The sequence below is a fragment of the Callorhinus ursinus genome, unplaced genomic scaffold (genome assembly GCF_003265705.2).
Source record: "Callorhinus ursinus isolate GAN/ISIS: 27379988/994484 unplaced genomic scaffold, GSC_fseal_2.0 scaffold20, whole genome shotgun sequence".
In the NCBI taxonomy this organism is placed as follows: domain Eukaryota; kingdom Metazoa; phylum Chordata; class Mammalia; order Carnivora; family Otariidae; genus Callorhinus; species Callorhinus ursinus.
Window position 1 is genome coordinate 23,887,945 of NW_027397082.1, and position 27,182 is coordinate 23,915,126.

Sequence of the window (27,182 nt, forward strand, 5' to 3'; positions counted from 1 at the left end):
CTCTGTTAATTGACCAAACAGTATATGGCCAAAAAAAAAAAAAAAAATGCCCATTTTGGTAAAAATGCTTTAGAGACCAGGGTCTTCAGATTTTCTTTTTTACTTTAGGGAGCTCTGCAACACTGCTCTCCCTTAGCGCTTTCATATTCCTTTTTTTTTTTTTTTTTAAGATTTATTTATTTATTTGACAGAGACAGTGAGAGCAGGAACACAAGCAGGGGGAGTGGCAGAGGGAGAAGCAGGCTTCCCGCTGAGCAGGGAGCCCGATGCGGGACTCGATCCCAGGACCCTGGGATCATGACCTATTCCTTTTTTTTTCTTTTTTTAAAGTGAGATGATGTCCAGTGCCCCCAGTAGCTCAGAAATCCTGTGGCTTCGAACAAGCCCAGTGTCTTTGGTTTTGCAGGGCTTCCAAAGCTACTTTGGACCTTCTTGGCTCCCAGCCACTTAGGAGCCTGTTTCTGATCCTCCCTGGGCTGGTCTTGAGTTCCAGGTATTGAGCTAGAAGTACATCAGCCAAGGATTTGGATTGCATCAGGAAGTATTTTGATTTGCTATATTTTCTGCTTGGCATCTACTCATTTCCTCCCGGGACATCCCCTTCCTTGGGAAAAATAACTCCAAAGATGCTTGTCTGACCAATGAGCTAATAAGAAGGCACTCCAACCAAGCGCTTCCCTTTAGAGATCTTGGCCTGTCAGTCACAGGTCACTGGGTGAGAAGGGTATCACCCAATGTAAAATGTTCCTGATACCCACTTCCTCCTGACCCACCCTGCCAGCAATGGTCCCTATGTTGGCTTGTTTGAGAATGGCAATCTCGGAACAGAACCAGCTTTGACTATAGCAGGTGTTGACCAGAAGGTGTTTCTAAGGTGTCAGCTATCACACTGCTGGTGTCTCCTAAGACATACCCTAAGTAGAGGCCTCTCTGAGCCCCTGAGCTCTCATCCAGGTGTGTGTACTCTTTCTCTGTGGTGCCATAACTTCTCTGTAGTTACGAATGAGAGCATTAGAAGGGGCTCTGTTGGGGTCCCAGAACTGAGTTGGGATTTCAGCTGGAAGCTCTCTGAGGATCATCACAAGGACCCCCTCATGCAACTAAACTTGACTGCTTTTTTCAGGAACCAATTCAGGATCTTGGAATTTGTGTGAAGCAGGTGGTCAACCAGAGTACTACGTCCTCCCCAGTTCCCCCCCCCCCACATAGGTAGACTTTACATGTATTCATCTTAAATTTCATCTTGTTAGATTTGATTCATCTTATAACCTATGAGGAACTTTTAATATCCAGCTTTTGTCTTCTCACAAGGTGACAAGCCCTCCCTCATGTGTATTACCTCTAGATATAAGTCGTTTCCTCATGTATGGTACAGGGTTGAGTCCACACGTCTGCAGGCTGGTGGCTCATTCATCTCTGTATAAATCTGCCTCAATGCTCCTATTCATATGCACAAGAATATCATTGACCTATTAAAGCCTGGCTCAAGGGAAGTTACGCTCATCTGAACTATCCATCTTATAAATCTAACAAAAGCGGGAATTGGTTAGTCTGATACTTATTTATAGTGAACCTCTGTCAGTTTTTGGCGATCCTCACTCTTTCTTGGGTATTCATCTATTTAATACTCCAGGCTAGGGGCGCCTGGGTGGCTCAGTCGGTTAAGCATCTGCCTTCGGCTCAGGTCATGATCGCGGAGTCCAGGGATCGAGGCCTGCATCGGGCTCCTTGCTCAACGGGGAGTCTACTTCTCCCTCTCCCTCTGCTCCTCCTCCTTGCTCATGCTCTTGCTCTCTCTCAAAAAAATAAATAACATCTTTTTAAAAAAATACTCCAGGCTATAATTTTGCTGGACATGAATGCCAAGCCTCTTGGCATATACTTCTAGAATCTTCCTTTTGTGAATTAGTTCCTTATCTTTGAACACCATTCCTTTCTTTGAGGTTTCTGAAGGATTCCTGACAGTGATTCATCTGTGACACGTGTCTGTACTTTGGCTGTCTGTGGATGTGATTCATCTGAGCCTAGAAACCTGACTTGACTGAAAGTAGCTGTTGCTCTCCCAGCTCCACACCTGTCTTCCGCTCCAGTCGCTTCTTACCAGAGTTGCCTTTTTCAGCATGAAGAACGTTCCCTCAGCACCGGCGAGGAGCTGTTTCTCTGCTCTCTGTAACATGACACTGGGTTCCCCAAGCAGGCCTATACTTCTTTGCTTTTCTTGTCACTCTGATCATAGCTTTGCAAACAAACCAACAAACAGAAACCTACCCCTGATGGTTATTCACATTTCTCACGTGTTTTAACGCATCCCAGACATTAGCCTTTTGGACTTTCGTCTGGCTGATAAATGCTACTGTCCTTTGTTCAGCCTCAACTCTGTTCCATCTTCCTGTGGCCGAGACATGAGAATAGAGCATTCCATGCCAGGAGTGCTTTGCAGCCATTTAAAGGACTTTCCAGGGCCTTCCTGGCTGTAGTCCTCCCTGGCCTCTTTGGACCACAGGAGTTTTTCTCCAAGCTTAGATAACTTCTGCCTCCCTGTTTGCCTTTCCAAGACTTAGCTTCTCACCATCGTGTTCTCTCTCATTTTAAGTTGTGACTGGCTCTCTGGGCTGCCTGGTATAACTGTGCAGAGCTGAGTTAGTGACTCAGGACAGGAGTCAGCCATGTTGACCGCCCAGAACTTTTATTCCCACCCTGACTCCCCAAGAGACCAGTTCTTCAGAATTCCCACCCAGGGCAGGGCTGGGCTGGGTCCACGGATACCTCTGCCAGAGTTGAATTCTCAAGGAGCATCTGGGCCTCTCCCTGAGCTGAGGCAAAAGACCAAGGCCGCCCAGCCCCTGGGTCAGAGAGCCAAAGGAAGGGAATAGGCGAGGGATGGGCCAGCAGAGCGGACGGGCTGCCTGATCTGGAAGCAGGACATCTGGGGGAGGCTGGAAAGTTTGCTTTCGATAACTCTGAGGACTCTAATCCGGGGGGCCCAGCCACAGGGCGTTCCACTTTTTTGCAAGAGGAACTCGGTACTGGGAGAGTGCCCTCTGAGTCGCCATCCTATTTTGGGATGAGTAAGTCAAGGAGCAGCTCTATCCTGGCGCCTGGAAGTGCCTCACATTCCCTCATTTTAGATTTGCCATTCCTATAAAGAAAAGTCTCTTAACTCCTTTACAGATTCTGGATCGTTAAGACTCAGGCTGGCTGGAAGTTTATCTCTTTACTGTTTATGGACAAGGATTTACTGAGAAAAATCTCAGTAAGGGATGTTGGTTTAGGGAAAGCTTTTTAGAGGACCCACTTTAGGAATGTGCATTTGCATACAAACAATGAAAGTGCTAATTAAAATGATTCTCACATAGTCATTTTAGCAGTGCAGGGACTGCTGCTTGGCAACATTTGTATAGTGGAAATGAGTGTACTTGGAAATACTAAAGTATTGCTCCTTTCATCCATCTAACCAACTAAGACATACTGAGCGTCTTCTGTTCACACGGAACTGGGCTAGAACCAAGGGGGCTGGGCATGAAAGGTCAAGAATACAAAACCCGATGTTTGCCCTCTAGGGTGACTGACCGAGGGGTTTCCTGGGACATGAGACTACCTGGAAAGTCCATGGAGAACCCGGGTGTTTGGTGATCCTACCTCAGGAGTTGAAAGATGAATAGGAATTAACAAAGTACCTAAAGTGTTCTCTCTGTCGATGGAGACCACACCTGTTCACATTGTTTTAGAAATTGTCTGTATTCTGCCCTTAGGGTTTTTGGCCCTCCAAATGAGTAGTCATATTCCCTTTTGAAACCACATACTGACATTTCAAATCTTTCTGCCATCGTCATCCTTATTGGCATCAGCTCTCACAGGGCACCTGCTGTGTGCAGGGCTCTGGTCTTTGCCCTGTTAGGTGGGGCTGATTTAGCATTGAGGTGCTATGAGAGCCTTTCCAGCTCCTGACGGAACATCACCACCAACCCCTTGCCTTTTTAAAAAAGTGTTTTAGGGCACAGAAGGGGCAGAATAAATATTTGTGGATCAAAGCTTATTAACGTGGCGGTTAATCATGCCCAGGCCAGAGTCACATGGACTCAGTTTCACATTCTCTCTGCCGTGGGCTCGCTTTATGATCTTGGCTTGCTTGTAACTTCACCTCTGAGCCTCATGTTCCTCATTTGCGGAATCGGGATTAATACAAGGGGTTTATTATAATACATCATCATCATCCTAACAATTAGGACAGGCTGCATAGTATAGTGTATGATAGAACAGACTCTGGACTCAGACGGCCAAAGTTCAGAGCCCACTCCCTGGTTATATAAACATCGGCAAGTTATTGAGCCTCTCTGGGCCTTCATTTTCTCATCTATACAGCGGGGATAATACTAGTACCTGTATCAGAGGGTTGTTAAAAGGAAGACTTGGACCGGAGTCTCTGAGTCTTCCAGGGTGATGAGGGTAGTTAGTATGACAGCATTCCAGGCAGCTCCTGCCTGTGGTTTTGGCAAAATAAAGCCATTGTTTGGGTCTCAGCTTTCAGTTAAAATTCCGATGTAATCTCAGGCCTATGTTTAACCCTACCCACCCTTATTTCCCCTTTTCTGATCTATATTCATGTATATCTAAATGCTATATATGCGCGCTTATCCTAAAAAATGTACGGCTCGCACACCACCTTGTGCCTGGTCTGTCGTGTTACATAAATATTTGCTAAATTTTAAAAACTATAAAACTTATTTTATTTTGGGGCGCCTGGGTGGCTCAGTCGTTAAGCGTCTGCCTTCGGTTCAGGTCATGATCCCAGGGTCCTGGGATCGAGCCCCGCATCGGACTCCCTGCTCTGCGGGCAGCCTGCTTCTCCCTCTCCCACTCCCCCTGCTTGTGTTCCTGCTCTTGCTCTGTCTCTCTCTGTTGAAAAATAAATAAAATCTTTAAAAAAAAACTTATTTTATTTTGGTTATTCTAGAATTCCTGTGAGATTAGATAGGACAGATGTTATTCCCTTGTCATCTGTCTCTTGTTGTTGTATCTGAGGGGCACAGATGAGAAGCTGATGGATTAAAATGGTTTGCCAAAGGGAGCCTGGCTGGTAAATGTGGAGAACGGGCCTAGAACCCATGGTATTTGCAATGGAAGATACGGTACCTCTTCACATTTATCAAGGGCACATGGGTGTGCACAAAAACATTAAGCATTTGCTATAGTAAATCTGGTGACAAGTAAATAGTGTATTTACTTCTTCTCTACCTTCTGCCCTCACTCCAGTGTGCCGTGATCCCCTAGCGAGCTGCTAACTGATGTCCTCTGTGAATTCCAGCATTGAACTTGTTCCCTGCAGTTGGGTCTCTGAAGCTTCCTAAGGTTGCCAGTTTAAACCTCATCCAGATCCTAACTGCCTACTATCTGGCCAGACTCCCTTTGGAGACCAAACGATTCTACTGTGTTTATGTACCTCCTGTCAGAGCCCCTTCAAGGAGCTATTTCATTCGGGGGAAGCCCAGGCCAAACAGGAACACTTCCCCTCCCCCTGCCTTTATATTTGGTATTGAAGCACTTCATTTCTTGTAAGAAACTTAGTTATGAAAGGGTTGTATCAAGGAATGTGAGTATTGGTTTAAAACACTTGTATTTGCCAGTCTCTCGTTGCTTAAGCAGATACCCTTGGATTAAAGTACGTTCGTGTTTGTTCATTTAACATGGACACTTTTAAAAAATGCTGCAGCGTCAGGGGTTAAAATATAAAATTCTATATGAGCAGTGAAAGGTGGTTTAGTACTTAAGTCCTATTTTTGAGCTCTGGAATTCAATTCCTTCCTGTTACCAGCTGAACCTGGGACTGATGTATTAGATGAAAATATAGTCCTATCTTCAAACGTGGACAACAGGACATTTTGTCCTCCAAATTTCAGCGTTTGAATTGGGTGTTGCAGGAAACTTGGCACCCTCTCTTTCTTTTCAAAATAATAAACAGAGATGATGTCGCCTCAGGTTTCATCTGATGGGGCTTAGATGCTATTGCCTCATAAAGGCTGATTCATAGACAAATGGGAACTAATTATAGTAACTTAAAAATAATGTCCCCGTTTAAATTTGGCAAGGCAAGATGCCTTGCATGTTTTGTAGGACATGAGAGACTCCATTTCTTTAGTGGCACAGAGGTGACATGCCCATTGCTATTTTAGCCACACAGTGGCTGTGCTGGGTCACTACCTGCTCTCTTTGTTTGATTTTGTTGGGGATTTCTCATGCTTTCTCATGCACGCTGTGTGTACAAACATTGAAACACTTCTTACACCATCTACACAGGGAATTCTTTCTTGCTATTTATCCATTGCATTTTTAAGAAGCAGGTGTCCCAGTGGAAGAAAGTGGATGGCATTTTAAATTTATTTTTTAGTTCTGAGTATTTCGGAGTCACTACTATGAAAAATTATTCAATGAAATGAATAGAGAATTATCACAGGGTGTTCTGGTCACTTCTCACCCTCCCTTCTCAGAATTAAGTTGGAAGACATTCCATTGTGATTTTCTTCAAATAATTTTTGTCTTTGAATTTGCTTTAAATAAGTTGGTGATATGTGACCATGTTCAGAATTCAAAAATTAGAAAAATATTTGTGATGGAGAGTAACTCTTTCGTCTCTCTCTCTCTCTCTCTCTGAATTCCTGTACCCAACCCTCTCTTCAGAAGCAATGCTGGGCACTCGTTTCTTGTAAACTATGCTGGAGGTTTTCTCAGCATCTGTAAATCTGTAGGTCTGTTTTCTTCACACAGATGACTTCATACTATCCATGGTGTTTTGAACTTGGCTTTTCTATTTAACCATAATCTTAGAAATCATTCCATCTCACATTTTGAGCTACCTCATGGTTGTTGATAGTTTTGTTGTTTCTGTTGAGTAGATGTGTCAGAGCCCATAAACAGTAGTCTATGAATGGTATTTAGGCTCTTTTCCTCTTTTGCTACTAAAATCATGGAATACTGATAATCCCATACATCTGCTGTGGGATAGGCACTCCCTCTCGGGTAGTTATCAATATGGGCTCTAGAGCCTAAGGGCCTGGGTTTAAGTCTTAGTTTCTCCATTTACTGTTGAACTCTATGGTCTTGGCCAGTTACTTATTCTTCCTGGGCCTTGGTTTCATCATTTCTAAGATAGTCTTTATCTTAGAGGCAGGATGTGATGATTAAAAACCTTGGTCTATAGAAAGCTTACAGACAGTGCCAGGCATGTCGACAGGTCTGTACCTATTTACTAGTGGTATCATATTGCATGATGTGGAAACATCTGAATTTGAAGATGTACTTATCTCTGCATGTTTCTGAACCACTACTAGTAATACACAGTTTTTGAGTGTGTGGGTTCTATCCTAAATTTACTGAAATGCCATGTTCCTCCTGCCCTCCTCCATTTCTTTGTTGCTTTTGTGTACATCCTGGAGGAGAAAAGGAAAGATTGAATTTCTGGCCACTCATGTGTCCAGACACCTTCAAAGGCATCAAATGCATTGCCCATGGTGATAATTTTTAACAAATGGTTCAGAAATTTCCCCCATCCATAACTAGCGTAGAACTTTATGATACTTAAATATGTTACATTTAGGCAAATACATTGTGTGTATGACTCAAATTTACATAATGATTTCACCATATTTGAAATTATAAATCTTTGGAAAAGACTGGAGAGTTTATTTACCCTGATTTAACTAACTTCAGTGGAAGGTACAGGGTCTTACGTCACCTGTAAATCTTACATCATCAAAGACCACCGCCTTTGGATTCAGACAAACCAAAGCTAAAGTCCCCACATTGGTGTTTGCCAGGTGTTTGACCTTACACTTGCAGGGCGTTGTAAATGAAGACATCCATCCACCTCATAGGACTTTGAGGATGACAGGAGAGTAGGTGAAGGACCCAACGGTGTATGGCACACAGCAGGTGCTCACGAATCATCAGTTCCTTTACCCTTCCTGTCCTGCGTCCCACTTCCTCCTGCCATCAGCACAGCCCCTTGGAAGTAACCTCTCCCACCTGAACCTCAGTGTTCTTCATCTCCACTCTTCTCCTGACTTGCCCTGTGATTAACCAGTGTGCTTTCTCTACTTCAGCTGGGAGGGTGGTTGATGTCTCAGTGGTTGTCACTTGCATCTTACCCGATGTTAACCAGTTTTCATTGAGTGCCAGCAAGTGAGTGAGTGTCAGGCTTGCCGTTTCCCTACCCTAGTGAGGTCATTACTGTTGCTTTGAAAGCAGTAGCCAGCGACAGCCCTGCAAGATTGCAATTAGGGGTCACGGTGTGTTAACACTAGCTCCTGAAGTGATCATAGAGAATGGTGTTTTCATACTTGGCTATTCCTTTTGAGAAAAGGTGCTGTAGCCAACTTATAAAAATTATTTTCCCAGATAATTCTTTTTTGGGTGGGGGGGCGGAGGTAGGTGTGGGGGAGAGGTCTTGAAAGTGTTGCACTTCATCAAAGCTCCATTAGAAGGCACTTGCAGGAGGCCTGTTTTGACCGTTTTGCTCCCACTTCCCAAGAAAATCGTGAGCCAGCCGGCTTATAGATTCGGTGTCCAGTTTTGCTTGGCCCTTGGTTTAATGTCTTGGAGGTGGGCTACTGGGGACCCGAGCAGGGGAAGTGAAGCTACAGCTGGAAAGGGAGCAGGAAGACCTTTGCGAGATCCTCCAAATCACTCCTTTGGAGAGAAGCTACTCTATTTTGCATGAAGTGTTTTGCTGTGAATTTTTGAAATAGCAGTCACACCCATATTCAAATGTAAGAACCAGGGTGCTCTCCAAAGACATGCACAGCCAGGTCCCTTCCATTCCGCAAACAAATATTTGGATGATAGGAACCATTGTTGCCACTTGGAATGCTCTTCCCAATTATCCTTTTTTTTTTTAAACTCAGGCTTTCCTATCCTTTCACATCTAGCGAATTCCCCCTGTCGGGTTTTTGTAGTTTTTTTTTTTTTTTTTTTTTTTTTTTTGACTCTGGACTGTTTGGCTGTTAGGTAAAGCCTTCTGTGTTGAATTGTTAGTTATTAACCCTTTTGTCATGTAGATTCATGGAGGCGTTTTCCTGTGTCAATGCCTTGGCTTCCCTTCCCAGCCAGGTCTTCACCCCTTAGGCGGGGGCACTCCCCCAGCTCCTGAGCCACTGTAGATGGGTGTAGGGCAGTGGTTCTCAAAGTGGCTTCCTTCCCACAGCAGCAGCCCCCCAGGACTGTTGGAAATGCACAGCTGCCCCGCTGAGTGAGACAGTCCCGGGGCCGGACTCAGCAGTCTGTAATACTCACAAGCACTCCTGGCCGGCCGCTGTATGATGAAGTTAGAGACCCTCTGGTATAGGGAGAAGAACCGGGGTCTGGGGGTCAGAGAGGTCTAGGCCTGACGCCACCTCTGCCATTTGCTAACTGACCTTAGGGAAGGGGGTTTTTCTGTTTCTTCTCTCCCATTCCAGGGGTAGTTTGTAGAAATTTGTTCTGCAGGATGTTAACGGGTGCCCTAGAGTAAGGGGTGGGGCAACCGTTCTGTGGGCAAATAAATGAACAGAATGCTGCCGTGGTGAATTTCGACAGGATTCCCTATGGCCGGACTCAGATACCTAGATATGTCACTGAGAGTCACCGAGGAAGTTGCAAATTTGTTAGATTCTAGAACATCTTTTCTGGCAACAGTATTTTGTGGAGCACGTTTTGGAAGATGCTGGCCCAGGTGATGTGTGAGGGTCCTGTTAGCATTGCGATTTTTTTTTTTAAGATTTTATTTATTTATTAGAGAGAGACAGGAAGAGAGCACAAGCAGGGGGAGCAGCAGAGAGAGAGATCTCGAGAAGGAGGCTTTCCGCTGAGCAGAAAGCCCGACCCGGGGCTCAATCCCAGGACCCTGGGATCATGACTTGAGCTGAAGGCAGACGATTAACGACTGAGCCACCCAGGTGCCCCAACCTTAAGATTTCACAGCCCTGTAAACGAGTGCAAAACTCCGAAACTTCAAACTCAGGGTGAATCAGACATGATGCCAGAATTTATAATTTGGGTAAATCAGGCTTACACAACAACTTGAGCATTGGAACAAAATGGAAGTAACTAAACATTGAAGAATAAAAGGTTACATATTTTTATTTATTTTTAAAGATTTTTATTTATTTATTTGATAGAGACACAGTGGGAGAGGGAACACAGCAGGGGGAGTGGGAGAGGGAGAAGCAGGCTTCCCGCAGAGCAGGGAGCCCGATGTGGGGCTCGATCCCAGTAACCTGGGATCATGACCTGAGCCGAAGGCAGACGCTTAACAACTGAGCCACCCAGGCGCCCCAAGTTTATATATTTTTAAAGCAGCAAGTTTTTCTTAGGTAGAAAACCATATACTAGGGGAGAAGCAGGGAAGGCAAGTTAAGGCAAATGTCACTTACTAAGCATATTGGGAGTCCTGGCAGGAATCCTATGGCACATTCAAATCAGGTAATTTAAGGAGATTTAAATAAAGGAACTATTTATAAAAGGTGTAGGCAGAGTTTGGGAAAAGCAACAATGGTTGACGCAGGACTCATTCCTCTGTATATGCAAGGTTTTTCACGTATCCGGTATAGTCCTCACAGTCACCCCATAGAGAGGTTTTATTATTTCATGCTTTGCAGAAGAGGAAAGTGAAGTTAAAGGAGGCAAAGGAAGTTACCGTTCGATGCTAGCTGGGGAAAGGAGGTCCAGTTGTGATGGCTGTCAGACTCGCAACCCGGCGCTTTCCCCACACGTTTCTTTAGGGGAACATCATCTTTCCCCTCCGTCTTTCTCCGTATGATGAGACTGAAAACACTGCTCTCTAGAAGCTCATGTTCTGAGCCAGATGTGTTGCTCTGAGCAATCCGTAGACGGAAGATAGTGCATTAGGCAAATATGTAAATTAACAGAAGTGTGCAGCTTACATATATGGGGGGGAGAGAGAAAGGCGGGCAACAGACAGTTCCCGTGTCCAGGTGGGTTGGGGCTGTGGAAATCTGTCATCCATCCTTTTTTGGGGATCGGTCTATGGGAGCCATTTGAAGGGCGTGAATGAGGCAGCTTAGCTCGTTGCGGCTGGGACAAGATAGAGGGAAACTTTTGAGACATGGCGCAGCTTGGGCAGGCTTGCTGTGGGAGTAGCATGCAAGAGTGCTCTATTCCTAGGTGCCTCCACCAAATGGAGATGGTGCTGGTGGTGGGAGGTGGGCAAGCGGGTGAGAGAAGGAAGAGGTCATGGTGGGACCCTCAGGTGCTTCTGACTCCAGTTTTTATACTGGGGCCACACTGGTCCAGTGAAGTGTCCTTAGCCTAAGACCTTTGTTAGAGGATGGTAAAGGTTGAATTTCTAAGAACTTCTCGATTTTTACCTCCGTCAGGAAGTTTGAGATATGAATGCTTCATTCCTTTTATACCCTAAGAAAATTTAAAAGTCCTGTTTCTGAGGAGGTTACTTTTCCCACGTCGCGTTGAGTTTGGGTTGGCTTTTACCGCTCAGTTAGAATGTATCTTATGGTCAAGTCCTCTTTGTTCCAGAAAACAAAAACGCCTCTCAAATACCCTGCACAAGCCCTGCCTTTGAAAACATCTGGTAAAAATAACAAGTCGCTTGGAAAACGGTGATTCTCAGATGCGACCCCTGCCTCTTTATTAGCAGGGAGTCACTGGAGTAAACCTTTATTTCCTGTTGCTTCCACACAGCGGTCCTTCACGGAAATATTTTGCATGTTTCCTTAGGCAGCAGGGAACCTTGAAGGGCAAACAGAGTGCGGAGGCCCCAGATCGGAACAGAGATGCCGTCTCTGCCTGGTTGCGCCTCAGAGGGGCTGGGGGAGCTCGCCTGGGCCTCGGAGCTTTGAAGCTGTGCCAGGCCTCTGCCCCAAACCGCTCAACACTTCAGCTCTCCTCCAGGCACCAGCAAGGCCCCACCTGCCACACCTCCAAGCTCTTTTTCCAAGAGAGGTGTTTTAAAATAGTCTTAAATGTCAGACGTATTTTTCCCCCCACAACATTCCTCAGACATCTCATAAATTATTCTGCAGTGAAACTTTAATAGGGACTCTTGGAAGATGAAGAGTTCTCATCAATGGAGTTTTTGGTAACTTAGACAACTGTTAACCCCAAGCCCTTCTGCTTTCTCCACCTCAGAACTCATTGAAGACAATCACGAACTAGGAAGAATTTCCCTGAAACCGTGCTTGAGGCTGTCTTTGATGATAGAGGTCTTAGGTTCCCTCATAATGTTATGTTAACTTGAGTCCTGTGATGTTGCAATATTTGACTCTTTTTGGCTCTCAGGGCATTTGATATGGTTCAACCTGATAATGGTAAAGAAAGTTGAGCAGTTTGGGGCGCCTGGGTGGCTCAGTCGTTAAGTGTCTGCCTTCATCTCAGGTCATGAGCCCCGCATCGGGCTCCCTGCTCGGCGGGAAGCCTGCTTCTCCCTCTCCCACTCCCCCTGCTTGTGTTCCCTCTCTCGCTGTCTCTCTGTCAAATAAATAAAATCTTAAAAGAAAAGAAAGTTGAGGAGTTTGAGCTCAGTGATTTCTGGCTTCACGATAATATCATGAGAAAAAAAAGGTTTTTTTGTTTTTGTTTGTGTTTTTTTTTTTTAAAGATTTTATTTATTTGAGAGAGAGAATGAGAGAGAAAGCACATGAGATGGGGGGAGGGTTAGAGGGAGAAGCAGACTCCCTGCTGAGCAGGGAGCCCGATGCGGGACTTGATCCAGGGACACCAGGATCATGACCTGAGCCGAAGGCAGTTGCTTAACCAACTGAGCCACCCAGGCGCCCTGTTTTGTTTGTTTTTAAGAAGTCTGTGTTACCCACCTCCCTTGCCATTTGCTTCTTAGGAAAATAGGTAATGAAAGATTCTGGTTGCAGAATTTGCCATTGCTGCTCACTGTCTGCTGTCACACACTCTACATTGGGGGCTTCTACAAATATGCGTCCCACCTACAGCTACAGACCGCTTGGGTTCAGTGTATGTGCTCCTGGGGGTGAGCATGTGAGCCTTCTTTTTGCGGGTTTTTAGTCTGTTTTGTCTTACGGTTGTATTTTACATTATGCTTACTGACTCGATTTATTTGGTGACTAGTTTCTGGAGAACTGGAATTTGGGGGAGAACTTAAATTATTTATTGGTACAAAGAGTTAGAAAATTTGAATTTGGAGCTATCCTAATAGTGTTCAGTGTGTAGTACAATGCAGAATCGTGGTCACTGATGCTCTCTAGACGCCTTTTGGTTCATAGAAAGATGAAGTGCATTAAGGATGCTGGTATACTTCATTTCATGGTATTTCTTATTCTTCAACAATTGGACATTGTTGTTAACCAGTGTCTTAGGCATTTCAGGCCAGTATAACAAAATACCACAGACTGGGTGGTTTAAAAACAACTGAAATTTATTTCTCACCGTTTTGGGATGTTCCAAGTCAAGGCACCAGCACGATCATGTTCTGATGAGGGCCCTCTTGCATGTTGCAGACTTCTCGTCATAGCCTCACATGGCAGAAGGGATGAGGGATCACTCTGGGACTTCTTTTACAAGGGCACTAACCCCATTTATAAGGGCCCCACCCTCATGATCTAATCACGTCCCAAAGACCCCACCTAGTACCATCACCTTGGATGTTAGGTTTTCAACATATGAATTTTGGGGGGACATAGGCCTTTAGACCATGGCAACAGTTTTATCATCTGGAACATTCTATTATTTCTTTGGATATGGATATGGAAAGTTAGTATCTAGAAGAGTTTTTCATAGGGTATATTTCTTAGCATCATTTGCCTTTTTATGTAAAAGCAAATCAAAATATTTATTGCCCTTTTACTACATTCAAGGCACTGTGTGAAAATTCAGAAAGAATATTTGTAGTAAATAAAAAGAATTTTGTTCCTCTTGAAATACGGTGTTAGTATGACATTCTCCTTACCAGTTGGTCTATAGAAAAATAAGGCAACATCCTTTGGGGGAAACAGTGCTGAATTGGGAGTTAAAAGCCCTTGTTTTATTCCTGTCCAGGTCACAAGCTCACTCCAACCATGTGGGCAGGCCTTTCCTTTCTCACCTGCACTGCGTTCTTGTCTATATAGTGAAGGTGTCAAACTGGATTATTTCTAAGGTCCTTCATAACAAAATAAACCCAACAGTGATTTTTATTGAATACTTTCCACTATGTAAGTTACAGAGATAGTTCCGAATAAGTCTAAGAGAGTCTCTTACTTCTGTGAGTTTTTAAAGGTTCCTCAGAGCTAGATAAACAGAAACAAAACCCCAAAACATTTATTGACCATCCTACAAGAGTCAGTCACTGCAAAGAGTAGAGTGAACGTGTAGAGTACTCAGCCACCCTTCAGAGAATTATCCCTCGTTTACAGAAGAGTGAACAATACAAGAGCCAACACAGAAGTGGGACAAGGTGGACCAGCCTGGGAGTGCCCGGAGTCAAAGCTGTCATTTGTCAAGCACTGCACCGTGCCCAGCTTTGTGCTAGGTGCTTCTGAGTGTGTGACCAGTATTACCCAAACCAAACCTCCACATGGGAGGGATGCTGTGATTACTCCATTGTACAGATGTGGAAACCCAGGTAACTTGCCCAGGATCACACCCTCAGTCACTGATGGAGCTGATAATCGATACTGAACCTACATTCTTAATCACCATGCCTCTGGGGAAGGTGAGGCCATGGGTAGAGAGAGGCAGCAGGCCTTTCTTACTGAAGGAAAGCGTGGACTTGCCAAGGATTAGTGATGGAAGGAGAAGGGGACATTCATGACCATGGCCACCTACACGGACCCATTTCCTTAGGTTCTCTCACCTCAGTCACCTTCACTGCCTTGCTGGAGCCCAGGACATACTGCCCCTCTGTAAAGTCTGTGGCCCACGCTTGGCCAAAACCACGCCTTCCAGCCTCCCCTCCAGCACTCATGCCAGAGCTAAAAAGAGCTGTGTGTGTGTTTACTGGAACTTGGGATATCTTTGCCACTTGAGTTGACAAGAGTCAAATCAAGGGAGTAAACAGCTAGACTCAAAGAACTACATGGAATTGGAGAGTGACCCCCCAACAGCATAACTCTAAAAAGTTTTTTGATTTTTTTTCAAATTTTCCAAAACTCCATTTTACTTCAAACTAATGTTTCTCTTTTAACATCTCCATTTGTAGAACAAAAAATTCTGGTTTTTGGAATCTGCTGTGAACAGCTTATAGTCCTTCACTAGTTCTCAGTTCATTCCGTGGACCGAAGGGGTCACCTGTATCTGCTCACGGGCCTTAGTCCAAGCTCCTGTTCCCTGTCAGTCTCTCAGCAGCCAGCCATGGACTATGTCTGGGCATCACGTGGCTTTAACAAAACAAAAAAACCCACCATTATCTGGCTTTTAAGCACCCTCCATGGCTAGGGTTATAGGCCTCTTGAGGGCAGTGATGGCGTTCATCTCTGTAGCCAGCCCTGAGCACAGCATGTGGTGTGACGTCTTAAAGCCTGGCTGTGTCTATGGAATGCTTCGTCGCGCTTATTCTCTTAAACACCGAGAAAAATAAATGCCATTTACAAAACGAGTGGGGGGAGTGGAAGGAAGGGAAATGCAATGCAAAGCTAGCATGAGGTGGTCTTTACGAGCCTGGGATTTAAGGTCCCTTCAGGTTTTACCTCTCAGTTCCACAGCCTACTGGTCACGTGACCCTGGGGAAGACATTGTACCGTTGCCTCCTTTCCTTTTCCTTTCCTTCTTGATTTATTTACTTATGTATTTGAGAGGGAGAGTGTGTGAGCATGGGGTGGGGGGTAGTTGCAGAGGGAGAGGGAAACTCAAGCCAACTCCGTGCTGAGTGTAGCGCACGACGTTGGGGCTCAATCTCATGACCCTGAGATCATGACCTGAGCTGAAACCAGGAGTTGGAACCTCAACTGACTGAGCCACCCAGGCGTCCCAATTGCCTCCTTTCTAAATTGGTAACAGCAGTATATACATCATAAGGTTAATTAGTGTTAAATGAGATATTGTATGTAACATGCTAAGTATAGTGCCTGTGCTTAAAAGGGGCGCTCTTGATGATAAAAATAATTGTATTTTCTTTATTGCTGGGGGGACAAATCAGATTTGACTACCTTTCAGAAGAAACAGGAAGCAGACCTGAGTATATGGCTCCCTAGCTCCCCAAGTTAAAAAAGGTTACACGTTGCAGAGTAGTATAATCCTGAATACTTTGCCGATACCTGGATCAGAAACAAGTTCACCAGGGTATGAGTGGTATTTGTCGAACTTTGGACCTACAGAGGAAGAGGTTGTGTTAGGGTGGTGACAGTATGGATCTTTTTCTTTAATTTTCAAATGTTAAATTTTGTGCTTATATTTCTTTTGTACTTAAAAAAATAAAAAACCTGTTAGATGTAAAAAGAATTACACTCTTGAGATGAAAAACAGATTCTTCTAAAAAAGAGTTTAATACTTAGCCACTTTTGAATTTTTTCAGTTTTAACTGCTTTTTTGATTGCTATCTGCAAGAAACTATTTGCCGTTGCAGAACAGTTACTGGAACTGTCTAGTGGAAACACGGTGAGAAGTTAGGAGTTTGAGTTAGGTAAAATGTTGCCCTTACAATAATATAGGATAAAGTATTTAATGGACTTATAGGAGTCAGTGTCTGTTTAATTAAAAAAAAATGCTCTTGAGATGACATCAATAGATGTATCAAAATTTATCTTTTTTTTTTTTTAAGAGTATAGTTATTTTATGGGTTTTGGTATGAAACAGTCCTAAATCTGGGGCACATTTGATTCCTTGGCTTTCTCAATCCTCCCGTTTAGGAATATTTAAGCTAATAGATGAATGTGCCCCTCGTGAGTCTGTCTTATGGAAGCCCTGTGCCAGACAGTGTGCAGATGGGGCAGCCGTCATGCCTGGCAGGCCCTGAAAGTGGGATTGCATTTGCACCTTGTCTTATGCGCTGCGAACATTTTGCAGGGAAAAAAGGAAAAACTGTCTCCCTACTTAAATGAAATTCTGACACAATCGATGCAAATTATAAATTATATTTAATTTGATACAACAAATTCATAATCATTTCCAGCTTTGTGTCAAGTGTGGTGGTGAAGCTCTGGGCATTTAATACTGCAGTATTAATGCTGCAGTAACTTGGTCACGTTGACTGGTGTTTCTCAAAATAGGGCCTTAAACCCTATCTGCCAGAAATGCAGATTCTAGGGCCCCCTTGGAACTTCTCCATCCACACATCCGGGGGCAGAACCTGTAAACTGCATTTTAAACCAGTGCTTCCTCCACGTGGCCAACAGATAGCAGTTTTTGATACAGAAGGAACATTTTTGCAAAGGTTATTTCAGTTGTGATCTGAATTGACAATATTTTTGGATCCAGAGAGTTCATATTTATAAAGAAAATTGTTAACTCTTTTTTTTTTTTAATTTTATTTATTTGAGAGAGAGAATGAGAGAGAGAAAGCATGAGAGGGAAGAGGGTCGGAGGGAGAAGCAGACTCCCTGCTGAGCAGGGAGCCCGATACAGGACTCGATCCCAGGACTCCAGGATCATGACCTGAGCCGAAGGCAGTCGCTTAGCCAACTGAGCCACCCAGGCGCCCTATAAAGAAAATTGAAGTACAAGTTAAAAATTTAGTCAAAGGGCACACGTACAGATAATTTTAAAAATGCTCCTTTTCTGCATTCTCTGTTCATCAGGGTTGACTAAGAACAGCGTTGCAGCTGGTACTTTAAGATACCTTTTTCGACATCCATAAGAAAACTTACATTTGGGGAAATCATTGATGATTAAGTCATTTTTGAATTTATAAAAGAGGAAATTGCTAAGCTTGGAGGAAAGGGATGAAAGGATGAAGAGAAAGACGCGGTGTTACCTCCTATCCAGTGTTAAGACCTAGACACGACTTATTTGGGGGCGAAAGTAAAGCCATCAGCCAGTGCTCCACCTCAAGACGATGACGATTGCCTTAGGCTCTTCCAACCACATAGCAGCACTTTTGGCTTTTAGAGTAATAAAAGTAAAGCCGGTGAGAGGTCAGTCTGGGTCTTGCCATATTCCATATTACAGGTACAGCTTTCAAGGAGAAAATAATCAGAACATGAGAGGAAAAAAATCACTTTATCTTAAAATTTCTTTGACTTAAAAATGATTTCATATACCATCTCTATTTAAATATTAATGTCATTTGTGTAGGTTTAAGTGATAGAAGAATTGAATAAGATTTAAATAAAACTTTTCCACCTCGTTAGTGAAGAATTGTATATGTATTTATTCGTATAACTTTAATAATTCTTGTGAAGAATCGATAATTTTTGTTGAGATATTGTTTGAGTTAGTCCGCTAGTCATCAGCTCTGTTTTACTGGTCTTTGGGGACCCCTGGCCCCTCCGCCTGTATCTTCCTCCATCTGTTCTCTCTCCCTGCTGACAATGGATTCAGCACATTCTAAGAGAAACCACGCTTTGTTTCCAGCAGGAGCAGAGCAATACTCTAAGGATGATTTCCTTATCTTTCACAGAAGGCCTGAAATCTGCCTTCTAGCCCTGTGATCTGTGAGCTCCCACGACCCAGGCATTCAATCTATTTTTTTTGCTAGGAATTCCCAGAGGCAGGGCTGGGTCACCCTTTGCCTTTTCTGGCAGCTGGTTTCACTCTGAATTTAATGAGGGAGCCGAGCCGAATGGCCAGAGGAGGGTTTCCCCGTCTGGCCCCTCATTGGAAGGACTCAGCCGCTTGTCCACGTTCAGTGAGTAAATGCCCACTGCTGGGCTGTTCCAAGAACAGGCCCTTCCAGCTGGTTCTTGTCTGGTCAGTGTCTGGGGTACCTTCTGAGCCCTCCTGCTCCTCCCTCCCTTCTCTTTGGACTTGGGTGTAACCAACAGGGAAGCAGGAGCACTAAGTATTTTAAATCACACCTATAGGTAAGTTTTAGCGTCACTGAGATGTTCTGTCCTTATTCACTGGTTGGATGTGACAGTCTAGCAAGGCCTGTTGGCAAACTTCCCGTAGTCCTCCCGGATTTCAAGCTCTCTAAGCCCTCACTGCACCTGATTCTCTGCATTTAAGTTTGCCAGTCCGTTTTTAGAGCTGTGATATTAGCAGGTGGGAATTTGAAATGCTTTATCACCATGCTGAGAGTTCAAGTATTTTTCATGTCTGTTTTTAAGAATTTTAAGCTCATATTTTAGTCCCCCCCCTTATAATCTAGTGTATTTACTTAGGCTTTACATTTTTGCATGAGAAAAAACTTATTTTTGCACTTTTATTATTAAACAGATAGGCATAAAGTCTATAATTTTGTATTTCTTACACTGGATTTCCTCCAGACATGTGATATATTCACCAAACTCCACAAATGCTGCAGCTCCCTGGAAGAAGATTGGGAACCAACCCAAGAGTTCTAAAGTTACATTTTTATGACAGATTTTTGTTGCATGCTTAAAGGGCAGGGGAGATTTTTGTATGGGACCTTTATCTTTCCCCCATCTCTGCAGTCTTCTTAAAATGCCCTCTGTTAGAATCCTGGTGGCTTGACTTCCAGCTGTGTACAACATACTATAAATTAAAATGCAAGAACCACTATTCATTTCTCACATTTAGTGAACTTTTATTGAATGAATTAATGGGCTCAGCAGCACCAAAGGGCATCTGATTGTGGACTTGCCTTAAATTAATGATTTATTTTTTAAAAAGGAGAAAGCCATTTATTCCCCAACTTTGTACTTGTTATGTAAGATTTTAGACTTCAGTTTTAAAGACATTTGGACTTCCTATAAATGTTATGAAACCTTAGATTTTAATTTTCTACTGCCTTGTTTTTTTTAAGGAAAGAGAATGCCACGATGAAATTTTCAAAAGCCATTTAGAATACTTTAGTGCCCTCATGACTTACAAACTCCTATGATCTCGGATGCTTATCTCCAGGGAGCTTAGCTTCTAGAAAGCACAGCAGGGACACAAGCATAGGAGCTGTAACATCTCTTGCTGACTTGCTTGTGTTACCCCCACTCCCCATCCTGTTGGAAGAGCTCGTCAGGGTGGGGGTTCTGTCTTTTTCAGGGAGGATGTGTGTCTGGATTTGCTTTCTCATGTGAATGGATTGGTCAGGACTTCAAGGTTCATAACATTTGGAAACTGTGGTCCTTTCCAACCCTGACCTATTATGATACTCTCAGAGTTCTTTGGCCACATGAAAACTTCTTAAAGATCGACCACATTGCATTTCTTTTCCTTTTTTTTTTTTAATTTATTTATTTGACAGAGAGAGACACAGCGAGAGAGGGAACACAAGCGGGGATGGGAGAGGGAGAAGCAGGCTTCCCACTGAGCAGGGAGCCCGATGCGGGTCTCGATCCCAGGACCCTGGGATCATGACCTGAGCCGAAGGCAGACGCTTAACGACTGAGCCACCCAGGCACCCCCCCCCCGTTTTTTTTTAATTGAACTCAGTTACCAGCCTTTTTGCAGACCGCCAAGGGCACTGCTGTTCTAGAACCTGCAAAGTTCCGTACATGTCAGGTGCTGCTGAAGCGGCCACAAGTATGGTGTGTTCTCTGTCCAGGGCAGAAAGCCTTCCTTCCTGGCAGTGCCCCTGCCTCCTTCCAGCAGAATCCCAGGAAACCGTTGTTTGAGTAAAACAGTGACGAACCAGAGCCTTTTATTTACCAGCATTTCCACCTACCTAGTATTATCATTTTTGGAGTTAGAACGAGACTAATGGGAAATAAACCAATTTTGTCACCACCTGATGGTTTGTTGAGTTCTGACTGTGTGCATGCACCATGGCTCCGTGGGTAGCGCTTGGCCCCATGACTCCTTACAGCCCCAGGGAAGTTAGTGCTGTTCTAATCCCTGTTTCACATGTGGGGGAAACTGAGCTTCATAGCAGTAGGATCGCTGCCTAAACACCTGGAATGATTTGCTGATAGAGTCCAGTGTGAGCCATTTCATATTCTCTCAATCAGGATCTCTGTGTCGTCCCTCCCCCTCTCCCCCAAATCCCACATTAACTGTAGTCGAATACATAGTTCTCTTCTTCCCACATCTTGTGTCATATTTACGTGCACTGTGAGTTATGAATACAAGGTTATTTTGTGTTGAGAACTGTTCTCTTTAACATTAGTTTGAAACCGATCCCTGACTCTGTCATCTTTATTCTGTTTTAGTGGTGGTTAATTGTAGCGTGTGTCTAGTTAGTCAGCTTCTTTGAGTTATAAAGGATTCTTGACACCTTTTATTTTCTGATAATTTTATGTCAGCCGCCAAGGCAATTGGGCAAGAAATAAGATTGGCCGTGGGCAAAAGTGGCAGAATGAGATTTAAGGAGTAAGCTCAAAAAATCAAATTCTCTCTGAGCAGCAGTTTTTGCTGCAAATAAGCAAGACAAGACAAATGTAGAAATTGTCAGCTGTGGTTGGTGTAATCAATGCCTCTGTGGAGCTTCTCATAGCCAAACGGGCAAAACAAGTTTGCTGGGAGCTGCTTTCCTGGGCAGGGAGGGTCTATGTGGTTGATGGAAATTGGAGGGGGAGCTCTGATAAAAAAAGATGTAGATGTCAATGCCCCGTCCTTTGGCCTGGTCTCAGCTCACCTACACTCCCTGCGCCTGTGCCCCAAGCTCTGTAGTTCGTCCTGCATGCCTCAGTCAGATTGATCTCAAATTAGGACAAGTCTAAAGAGCTCACCTTGGGTTCTAGAGCCTGATGAAAGCAAGCACAGATGCTATTGCCTGGCATTCGAGGCCAGTTTATGGCCCATGTGCCCCACCTACCCAATGTTATTTCCATATGCTATTCAGTAAAAATCCTTTCCATCAACTGGACTGGGCTTGGGTCTATTCTGTGTATGTTCCATGCTGCGGACCAAACACTGCCGGCGTGGAACCCACCTTGGAGAGCCCAGCTCATGCACTTCCGTGAGAGCAGCTTGTGACTAGCAAAGGGCATGGAAGACAATAAATTTTACATGGGAGTCAAGTGATAGCCAGTAACATCCATGAGAATGAACTGTTCCATGAAAGGGTAGACCAGTCACATGGTCTGTCTTTCCCCAACCGCACAGTCCCTTCCCTGTTGTCCAATAGCTGCTCAGAGAATCCAGCTGAGGGGAAAGTGGTTTTGAGCCTCCCCATCAGATGCTACTGAGGACGATGACAATCAGCTGCGAGCAGCTAACATTTACTGAGAACTTTCTAGTCCCAGGATGGGCACTTGATGGGCTCTCTTTCATCGGTAACACTCTGAGCCTGTGGCTGTTATTCCCATTTTATAGATGAGCAAACAGGCCTGCAAGGTCAACTGACAAACCTCAGTCTAGTAAGTGACAGAGCAGCAACTGAAATCCAGGTTATTTTAGAGTTCCTCTATGCATTTTTTAAGGCGTGTGTGTGGGTCATGGGGTGTTGGTGGGTGTCGTTGATTCCTAAAGGCTGCTAGAAAATGCTATGTGTAATCATACTCAGTGTAGCCTCCCCCAGTGAACACTTTCTCTAGAGAAGTTAATATAAGAACTGCAGGAGTTCTTATATTAGAGAGGGAACACAAGCAGGGGGAGCGGGAGAGGGAGAAGCAGGCTTCCTGCGGAGCAGGGAGCCCGATGCGGGGCTCGATCCCAAGACCCTGGAACCATGACCTGAGCCGAAGGCAGTTGCTTAACCAACTGAGCCACCCAGGTGCCCCCATGTTCTACTTTCTTATTGCATCGATAAGACTCCTTATCTTTGAGGATGAGTTTCTCCATTCGCCAAGTGGGTATGGAAACCTTACAAGGTGTTCTCAAAATGAGAAATGGCATGTGTTATAGTGGCTGGTTCATCTGTCTGCTCTGAAGCGTGAGCACAGGGTCTTGCCCAGAACGCATGCACAATAAATGGGTTTGGATAATAACGGCTTGGTTCCTTGAGACCTAACCTTTAAGAGAGAGCAACTGTGGAGTGTCTTATAAAAGCATGATGCCTTTATCAAGAGTGTCCTTCGTTGTCTGATTTTGCATAGGAAGGCAGAGCCGAAGATGGATTTCTTGGTTCTTAGATGCTCCTTCAGTTTGTAAAGCTTAATGTTTTGTACAGGTAAGTATTGTTAAAGCAATAAACAAAGGGAGACAGGACTAGATCAGCACCTTCTTAGCTAGAACACTTTTCCTTTCGCAACACAATTTACAGTGTTTCGTACATACTTTTAGATTTAATCTTAGAAACACCTTATGAAATTAGGTATTATCCATTTCCTTGTATAGGTGAGTAAACCAAGGCTGAGAAACTAAGGGACTTCCCAATTTGCACAGCCCTGGCAGCGTTTGGATTCAAACCCCGTTCTCACCGTGGGTTTTTGTTGTTTTCTTGCAGCCAGTAACCACATGTAGCAACTGTTAGCAGGTATATTTTTCTCCATGCATTTATTTTTAATCTGTATGTGTCTTTGTAGTCAAAGTGGGTTTCTTCGAGACAACATACAGTTGGCTCTTTTTTTTTTTAATCTACTCTGATAATGTGTCTTAATTGGTACATTTAGAACATTTATATTCAGAGTGATGATTGATATAGTTGGATGCACATACAACAACTGAATTTAGAAATGTGAGTGTGTATATGCATATATATACAATTTATATAAAAATATATAATAGATGCCAACCTATTTCCAAGTAGTCTGAGAGTTGTCATATTTAAAAGATAAATACTTTTATTGAATGTTTGCCATGTGTGAGCTTGCAACTATATCTTAGTGATTTTAGCCTAGTTTGAAGAAAACCCATTTTGGAAATTTGTGTTGTATTCTCAAATGCTTAGATGCAGCTTTTACACCTGATATATTGAAAAAGTGCCTAAAATAAGTACAAAATAAAATGGTGAGAATAGAGAAAAGTAGCTAAAAAATAATTCACTGATTATTCAGTGATTAAAGGAAGTCACGGTCTCCCGTTCATTACTGGTAGGGACCAATGATCTGATGAAGTCCTTAGCCTCAAAGGCCTGAGTTAAAGGCTCATTGATTCTGGGCCTTGTCTATATGTATTCTACCTCAGTTATTCAACAAATACCTCTGAGGAGAGAGATTTTCTCAGAAAAGATACTGTTTTCTGTGTTTCGTATTGGCTCTTTGCTAACTTAATGTACTTTCAGTAAAATTTCAAAACTCCTTAAGGAAAACAAGCAATTCCTGAATAAGCCAGTATTATGAATTGAAGTATTTAAGTTATGTATTTGCAAAAGACCCAGAGTCTTTTTACTGAATGGAACTTCTGCTCCCTTATTCCTGAGCATGGTATGGGCCTGTACCGCAGATGTCTGTGTGATATATGATGTGGTACATAGCCTTAGGAGTGTTGTGGTTCAAAAGGCAAGTTGAGAGGGAACTGTGGATTGTCTATAAGAGTGGACACCTCTCCTACCATATCAAACCCACCCTCTTTCAGGCTCTAACAGACCCCTTTTCAGCTTTTTAGGATTTTTTTCAGCCACACACAGTAACTTTTTAGTCTCCTTTTCCTGTACTGTAGACTCTGGCCCAACCTTGATTCTTCTGAGAATTCAGAATGCCCATGGCTATGCTTTCCCTGCAGGTAGGCATCGTGTAGTGACGGCTGCAGAAGAAAGGCCTCGTCTGTACCCCAGACTTTAAGGTTATGTTTTTACAATTGAAACAAGCTAAGATGTTTTCCGTTTATCTTGTGAATTTGGGAATCTGCCCTTGTTTGAATTCTCTAGGTTGTCTCAGTGGAGAGTTCCAAATGTGCGGGTTGCTGCAATTAGACATCTTTGTTTTGGTTCTGTAGACACAGCCATATTTGGGAAACACAAATGGGCCAGTTTTCGTATTTAAGACTCGTCTTGGTTAACAATGCATGTTTAAGAAACTTCGTGTGCCCAGAGTTGTACATATAAAGAGTTTTGAGAAGGAGCTCAGGGCTCTGGAATGCCATGAAGTCGGGTTAGGGGCAGGGAATTGGCAGCAAGCAGGCCTAGGGAGCAATGGGGTACCGTGTGTGTTGTCACCTGGCAGCCCCTGCTGACTATTTTAAGATGAAACATTTTGGTGCAATTGCTTCTTAGGAAATCTGGCTGAACATTCTAGTCGTTTTATTGCCCCCCTTGTCCTCATAAGGAACTACACGGGAGTAGTTTGGCTTCATTAAAAGCAATCACTGGCGATTAATGTTGGAATCCCACATTTAGGGCATTTGCTATTAGTCTTGTGGAAGATTGCATCATGTGGGGCTATGTTCTAATGGACAAGATTGTTAGTGGCGTGTTTTTTAGCTTGTCATCTACATTTTCTCTTGAAAGTTCTAAATATTACACAATTGCATTTCAAATGCTAGGTATGAGCTGAAAAAAATCACTTTTCATTTAAAAAGAAACATAATTTAGAAAATAGAAATGAAATTTCAAAGTTGCCTATAATTCCATGCTGCCAAATCATTACTAGAATTTGGGCATGTTGCCTTTCAAATATATGGATATGTCTTTTTGTTTGTTTTAAAGATTTCTTTATTTTAGAGAGAGCACGAGTGAGCACAGGGGTAGGGAGAGAGAAACTCTAAGCAGATTCCGTGCTGAGCTTGGAGCCTGATGTGGGGCTCGATCTCACGACCCTGAGATCACGACCTGAGCCAAAACCAAGAGTCAGACACTTAACTGCGCCACCCAGGTGCCCCTGGCTATGTTTTATTTTTTACATAACTATAATCACAAATGTCACACAGACCTATGCCCTGCTTTCCTCACCTACTCTTATAAGAAGTGTCTTCCCGTGTTGTGTGGTCTACAGAGCCATTATTTTTATGACTGTTCAACAGTCCACCCAGGGGTGTGTGTGACCATGTAATTGGTCCCCTGTCACTGAACACCAGAGAGTGTCCAGGTTTTCACTATTATTAGTAAAGCCGTGAGAAACATCTCTGTGTAGGTTTTTGTCATGTGGGGGGCTTTCTTTGGGCTAGATTCGCCGAAAGCACAAAGGGATTGAGGTATGTCGCTCTTGATGTGTAATGCTAAAGACAGGGATAACAATTTATAGTGTCACTGGCCACGTAGAAAAATGTCAGTGCCTTTGCTTTTGTCCGCACTGAGTGTTAGTGTTTTTAAATTTATGGGCTAATTAAGAAGTGGAAAAAATAGTCATTATTTGCATTTTTTTTTTTTTTTTTTAACTAATCGGGTTAAGTGAACCTTTACTCATGGGTTGGTTTGTTTGCATTTTTCTTCTGGTAATTATTTCTTCATGCCTTTTTAATTTTTTTCCTGGCAATAAGTATGAACATACTGTAAGATCAGGGTATTAATCCTCTATCATGTATGCTGCAAACCATGCATTTTAATACATAGATAATGTAACATATGATTGCAAGTTATCATCCAAATTCTATTGTCTGGAGCTCAAATAATATTGCATTGATAAGACTTGAAACTATTTTGGGGCTGTATTTTGCTTATTGGCAATTGGCTGGCAGAATCAACTTTGTATGTTTATTTAAAGGCTTCATTTAGGTATAAAAGATGAAACACAATTGCAGGTGTATTAGGTAATTAGCTTTCCAGCTCTGGATCTGACCTGTCTCTGGCAAGGGTCTGGGATGAGACTGTGATGATTTTAGTGGGAACTTGGGCATCAGACTTCTGAATTCTGTGATTGGAAATTGGTCTTATTAAAATGAGTTCCTTATCAGCATGACTTCTAGTGGAGATTAAAAACAAAACTAAACCCAAATAAAAACCTGTAATTTTTGTTGGGCCAGTGCATCTGGCGACTAGGGTTGCCATTAAAAGGTTGGGGAGGTGAGGGAAAGGGTATTAGTGGGAAGAAACCATGAGATGAAGGACTTGGAAAGGGGAACTCTTACTCAGGGTGCAGCAGGAATGATAGTCTGGTACCGTGGAGTTTAGGGCTTACTGAATATATGGGGGAAGCAAGATCAAAGACTCACCGGGACCTTACTTGACATGGCCTGATGGTGTATTCAGGAATTCAGACCTCAGTTTTTAGACCAGTGTTTCCCAAAGTGTGATATCTCGAAGTGAGCTGAGAAGTATGTCACTGAACATTTGAAAATGTTAGCATTCATTCTTTGATTCTCTGTCGCATGCAGAATTTATTCCTTTTCTTTCTGTGGTCCTGTACCACGTAGCTCAGATTATGGGCAGAACGGCTCCGCATTATATATATTATATATATATATATATTTATATATCTATA

General features: G+C 43.4%; 1 long non-coding RNA gene across 1 annotated transcript in view; it reads left to right on the plus strand.

Annotated features, from left to right (window-relative positions):
* The window catches only part of LOC141374656 (uncharacterized), a 76,357-nt gene extending 74,041 nt beyond the window's left edge, over positions 1 to 2,316 (plus strand). Inside the window, exon 3 of the long non-coding RNA XR_012381706.1 lies at positions 1,944 to 2,316. This is a non-coding gene — a long non-coding RNA (uncharacterized lncRNA). The remainder of the gene's footprint in view (positions 1 to 1,943) is intronic.
* Positions 2,317 to 27,182: the final 24,866 nt, after the last annotated feature.